Below are 6000 nucleotides of genomic sequence, written 5' to 3'. Positions count from 1 at the left end.
ACACAGTATGCATGTGCAGAGTGTATTGAGTTTCTCTTCTGATGTTAGCAGATTGTCCCCCTAGGAATAGAGGTGTACTTTCCCATAATTATAAGCTCTTTCGACTCTCAAGTTTTATGCATGAAGAACATTCCAGTATAGAATGGTACTGCAGTTACCTTAATATCTCTAAGTTCTTTTATACATGAAAACACATTTTAGATCATTACTTCGTATATATTTTTAAATGTTGAAACTGAGCTGAGAAGGCACATGCCTTTGACCCTAGCACTCAGGAGGCAGAGGCAGGCCGATCTCTGAGTTTGAAGCCAGCCTGGTCCTCAGAGCCAGTTCCAGGACAGCCAGGGCTACACAGAGAAACCCTGCCTTAAAAAAAAGTTAAACTTAGTTTTTAATGTGATTTAGAATATACTTTAGAACATATTAGAAAAATAAATTAGGTATAACTTCTGCGACATCAAGGCAGAGAACTCCTTTTGAAAAACAGACAGAATATTGTGTTTGGTGAATGGGGGCTATTTTATATAAAAACCCTTTCTAATGTCTAGATAAAAGGATCAGTAGTGTAACAAGCAAATGCTGGGAACCTTTACTTTGACAAAGAATAAGTTGTACTTCCGCATGAGAACCTGTGGCTAGCTCCTCTCCCTCGGCTTCCTGGTGCTCAGTACCTTGGTCTAGTTCCCAGAGAAAGTGAAGGCCCAGTCTACTCCTGCTTACTTCACCTCTTGTTTTGGAGTCCACTGAGCAGTTGCTAGAGAGCCTGTCCTGTCCCTTCTGTTGACAGGTTGCCAGGATATATCCAGGCAACGGAAGTCGGGTGCCTTTTATGCAGCAACGGTGCCTTTTATGCAGCAACGGTGCCTTCTAACTCTCAGTCCCACAAGAGATATGTGAGTCCTGGCATTCCCAGCTCAAACACCATCCTCCCTGGATCCTCAGAGGCAGTTGGAATGCCACAGTAAGGGCCAGACATTGAGAGGGGGACAGGTGCTACAAGGTAAGCCTGTTCAAATACAGCTCTCTTGTCTCAGAGCACCTCAGTCTGAAGTCTTACTTTTACCTTGATTTCCTCCACAGCATCTTTTCCAGTGTACAGGAAATATTTCTTTATGAAAGAAGAGAAATTAAAGTAGAAATTAGTCCTTACAAGAACGATATTTCTCAAAAATATTATTTTATTTATTATTATTTACTTATTATTATTAAATGCTGAAATGATTAAAAGATAACCAAATTTCAGTTAAAAACACAGTCTAATAATTTTATTCAAAGTAAAGTATGCTTGTAGCACTAATGCAGTATTAAGTTTGTTGACCAGCTTATCCACAATAAAAAAAAAAACAGTGATAAAGGGTTCAGTTACTCAGATGAATTAGATTTTTTTCAAAAAAATCAACTGAGTAAACTATAAACAAACTGAGGTCTAAATTTTAAATTCCTAAAATCAACTAATTTAATAGAATACAGTCACACAGAAATCCTCTCAAACCAAGGCAGGGGCATTTTCATCGTGACAGAAACTGTCCTTATGTCCTTCCAGCCTGCCTTCCCTCCATGGTGCTGGCTTCTGTCACCAGAGAGTGATAAACCCCCATGAACTCTGTATGTCTGTAGTCATCTGTCATCATGCAATGCGTGCTCCAGCTTCTGCCTCCTCTGAAGGTGGGGGATGTTTCTGGGATGTTCTGTGCGGCTCTGTGTGCGGCTGGTCGGCTCTTTGATGGGCGAGCAGAACGCTATGCTCGTTGCACGTTTGTTTAGCTAATCTACCAGCTGGTGTTTGGTTTCTCTCCGGTTTGGACCTGCTGTAACCAAGCAGCTGTAAACACCCCTGTACATGTCTCCTCTTTGCTCCAGTTTCACTCTTTAAGTCTTCCAGCGTCACTGAGATTCATCTGACAAAATATCCATGCATTTAGGGACTATCACGAGGTGTTTTCATAGAGTGTGCCGCGGGAAGCGATTGCCAGATCTGACAGAATTAAAGTGTCCATCACCAGTGTTCATTACTTCTGACAGTGGTCTTGTTTGCATTGTCCTCTTTTGGTAGAAGGAATGCTTGCGATTCTCTATCTTGGTGCCTTTCGGAGATAGACTGAAACATCGTCTTCCATCAGTGTGGTTTAGATTAGGTGTCCAACAATTAAATTCAGCAATCTGGATCCTTTACCTGTTATCTTTCCTTTACTCCCAGGCTCCAGCTGCTGGTAATTACCACTCTACTCAAATGACTCACGGGTTTAAGGGAAAAAATGCTAAACATCCCTAATCATCAAGGAAATATAAGTCAAAGTCACCTCTCATGTATTAGAATGTCAAGTCAGAATGATTTTTAAAAAAGAAGTTCTGGCGAAGATGTGGTAGAAAGGGAACGCTTAGGGACACACTGTTTGTGAGAACGTAAATTCAAACCACTGTTGTGGGAAAGTGTACGGATATGCCCGTGAAAATAAAAATAAAACTTCCCTATGATCCGGCAATCTCATTTTTGATAGATGGCCGCAGGAAATGAAATCAGTGTGTTGTACCTTATGTGTACTGAAGCATCATTCTAGAGCCAAGATAGGACACCTAAAAGTCCATCAGTGATGAACGGACAAAGAAACCACAGTACGTACGTAGAGTGTTGTATATGGTCTACATATATGGTCTACATGTGCAGTTTTAAAATGAAAGAAATCCCTGCTTGTGGTAGTAGGGAGAACATGAGGACACTAGGCTAAGTGAAAGAAGCCAGGCACAGAAAGACAAATGCTCCCTGATTCCCCCTCCCCTGTGGACTCTAAACATATGCACAAGCTTTCTGGCAGTTATGTCTTTATTTTTATCTTTGGCTTAAATCTAGGAATAAAATTAGTAGGTTCAAGGTGAATGGTTACCTTTAATCGAGTATGAAAATGGTATCTTTGCATAGAAACAATTTGAATTTGCCATTGACCAATCAAGTGGAGCACTTCTTTGTCGGTTTCTTTTTAATTGTCTGTTCACACCTTTGCCCGTTTAAATATCTTTATCTTTAATGATCCACAGACCACACACTAGATACACACTTCTTGGGTAGCCTTACTGATAAGTTGGACAGATGTCACCAAAGGAGTTGACATGAGTATTCACCTTTTAGGTCGCTTCTATATGTACTCACCTTCACACCAAGCTCTGTCACTACAGATATCAGCACTGCCCACCCTAGCCTGTCACATGTATGGAATAATTTAGCACATACTCTTTTGTACCTGACATTTTCAGCATCATGTGTTTTGAGAGAACTCACCTGTCTTGGGAGTGGGTCTGTATTGAGTCAACCTTCTACGTAAGAATATGCTGTAACTTTTCATATTTGCGCCTGCTGCTGTGTGAATATGTTTCCAATTTTCATTATTATGAGTAAAGCTACCACAGATATCTATCTGCATGTGGCTTTTTGTGAATATGGAATTTCATTTTTATACCATACATAACCTGTGCATATTGCTAAGTGCCTACAAGTCTTTGGAGTGACTGTAACATTTCAGATTCCCCACATTCTTATTAACACTCAGAATGACATCATTTTAGCTTTAGGCATTACAGTGTGTATGTCTAGTAACTCTGTGGCTTCTGTTCGCATTATTCTTTTATAAAAATTACTGGGCAGTGGTGGCGTACGCCTTTAATCCCAGCCCTTGGGAGGCAGAGGCAGGCAATCTCTGAATTTGAGGTCAGAGCCTGGTCTGCAGAGTGGGTTCCAGGGAAGCCAGGGCTTTGTAGAGAAACTCTACGGAGCACTCCTTGAATCCCAGCATGCAGGAGGCAGAAGCAGGAGGATATATGTGGGTTCGAGGCAAACCTGGTCTACAGAGTGAGTTCCAGAGCAAACAGAGCTCTTACAAAGAGAATCCCTGTCTCAAAGAAAGAAAATTGTACAAGAAAAATTTCTTATTTATTTTTTTGTGAAAAGGTGTTTTTCCTGCATGTATGCCTGTATACTATGTGTCCAAAGAAGCCAAAAGAGATTGTTGGATCATGAGACTGGAGTTACATATAGTTGTAAGCCATTGAACACAGATACTCTGCAAGAATAGTCATTTCTCCAACCCCATCTGTTGGCAGCTTGCCGAGGCCAAACAACCAGGAACATTCTGTAGTGTTTCCTGTGTTCTATTGACCAGATACTTTAGCAATCTACGCAAAGATTTGTTCTTTTTAAAACTTAGATTGTAGTATGTTCACATACAGATATACACAACAGATTCTTCCTAGATATGAATCTCAAGTAATAACTTTCCACTCTGCCGCTAGTCTTTTAGTTCTCTTAATTTCGAAGAGCAATAGTCTCTAATGTAGAAGTATCATTTATTATATGGTCACATTTCCATCCTTTCAGTTCTGTTTTTGTGTATGAAGTTTTTGCAAATATCAACAACTCAAAAATATTTCCCTGTGCTTCCTTCCAGGAAATTTCTAGTTTTGGCTCTTGGGAGTAGCTCTGTGAGCTATTTTTGAGCGCTAAAAGTAGAGAGCTGGTATCTGTTTTTATCCGCGAGCACACCCTATCTTCCACTGTCGTGTGTTAGAAAGGGCTCCTTTCCTCCACTGAGTCATCCTGGCAGCTTTGACAACAAATGAGCAAACCATAGTTGATTATATATTCCTGGGCTCTATCACATGTGTCTATTGCCTATCCTCATTTGCACTGCTAATTTCAATAAAGCAACTTGTATTGACTTATAGGGCTGGAAGCAAGGATTTGAAGCCAGGGCTTGACCTTTGGTGACTGCTTGCCAATGGTCTTACATAAAACCTGAATGAGATTGGGCCATCTTCCTTGAGTGTCATATACATATCTTCCTAGGCAGTAACCTAATAATAAATGACTGCCCATTAAGCAAAAGCCAAAATATGTAATAAATTTATTCCCAAAACTTAATAACAAAAATTAATTAATTTTAAATTATTTAATTTTATTAATGTTCACTAACTTATTGTCTGTTGGTATCACATGACATATTCTAAACAGGGAAAAGAGAGGAGAGTGTTTCTTGGCTCATAACTTAAACACAGACATTATTTATATCAGGAAATCTTGTCTATTTAACAATGTATTTTTCACAATATAATAATGTATTTTTCACAATGACAGAGAAAATTTAAACCTACTAAAGTAGCATCATATTAAAAGTTTTAACATCCTCCTGTGAACAAGAGAAAATTATCTATAAACAAACGTTTGCAAAGCAAAAAGATTATTTATTCATTCCCAACTTTGAAGTGTCTGTCATAAATATCCACTTTGAGCCTGAAAATGGAAACTATACTTTGTGTTCTCTTTCAGACTTAGATTGTTTTAAATTAGTTGTGCTTCCCTGTTGATTTCAGAGCTTGAGTCCCATATAATTGTCTCTAATAGAAATTTGAAAACAATAAAGAATATATACAGTTCCAGAACACCTCTCCTGAAGGAGTGGTGATGATTCCTTTGAAGTATTAAAGACATGGGGAGGTGTTCTCCAAATGGCAATAACAATGGACCGTAGTACAGCAACACAGGCAGAGTGTAAAGAGGTAAGTTGATAACAGGTTAAACATGGTGACAAACTGTAAATTTTCTGTGCAGGGTTCAAGCATTTATTTGAGGAAAGGCCAAAAGGATCCTGGAGAGAGCTGTGCACAAGCAAAACTTGATAGCAATCTGGTGGATTTTGAGTATTATTTTAAAATTCACACTTATTAATGACTGCATGCTTCGCTCAAAATTTGTTTTTGTTTTTGTTTTTTTTTTTTGTTTTGTTTTCCCCAAGCATGTGCCTGCATCAACATTTATCCACTATGTGCATGCAATGCAGAGGCCAGAAGAGGGTGTCAGGTCCTTTGGAACTAGAATTACAGATGGATGTAGGCACCTTGTGGGTGAGGACTGGGAACTGAATCTAGATCCTCCACAAGAGCAACAAGTGCTTCTAACCACTGAGCAATCTCCTCAACCCGGACACTTCATTATTAAATAAAATCCCATGTGTA

At 39.2% G+C, this 6000-nt stretch overlaps 1 protein-coding gene across 1 annotated transcript in view; it reads left to right on the top strand.

Annotated features, from left to right (window-relative positions):
* Positions 1-866: 866 nt before the first annotated feature.
* The window catches only part of LOC126506039 (zinc finger protein 474-like), a 48390-nt gene continuing 43256 nt past the window's right edge, over positions 867-6000 (top strand). The window contains exon 1 of the mRNA XM_050149321.1: positions 867-1000. The gene's annotated coding sequence lies outside the window, so the exon portion shown is untranslated. The remainder of the gene's footprint in view (positions 1001-6000) is intronic.

Source organism: Alexandromys fortis, unplaced genomic scaffold (assembly GCF_014885135.2).
Source record: "Alexandromys fortis isolate MF-2015 unplaced genomic scaffold, M_Fortis_MF-2015_v1.1 scaffold_60, whole genome shotgun sequence".
In the NCBI taxonomy this organism is placed as follows: domain Eukaryota; kingdom Metazoa; phylum Chordata; class Mammalia; order Rodentia; family Cricetidae; genus Alexandromys; species Alexandromys fortis.
This window is presented reverse-complemented; position numbering and strand designations above follow the sequence as displayed.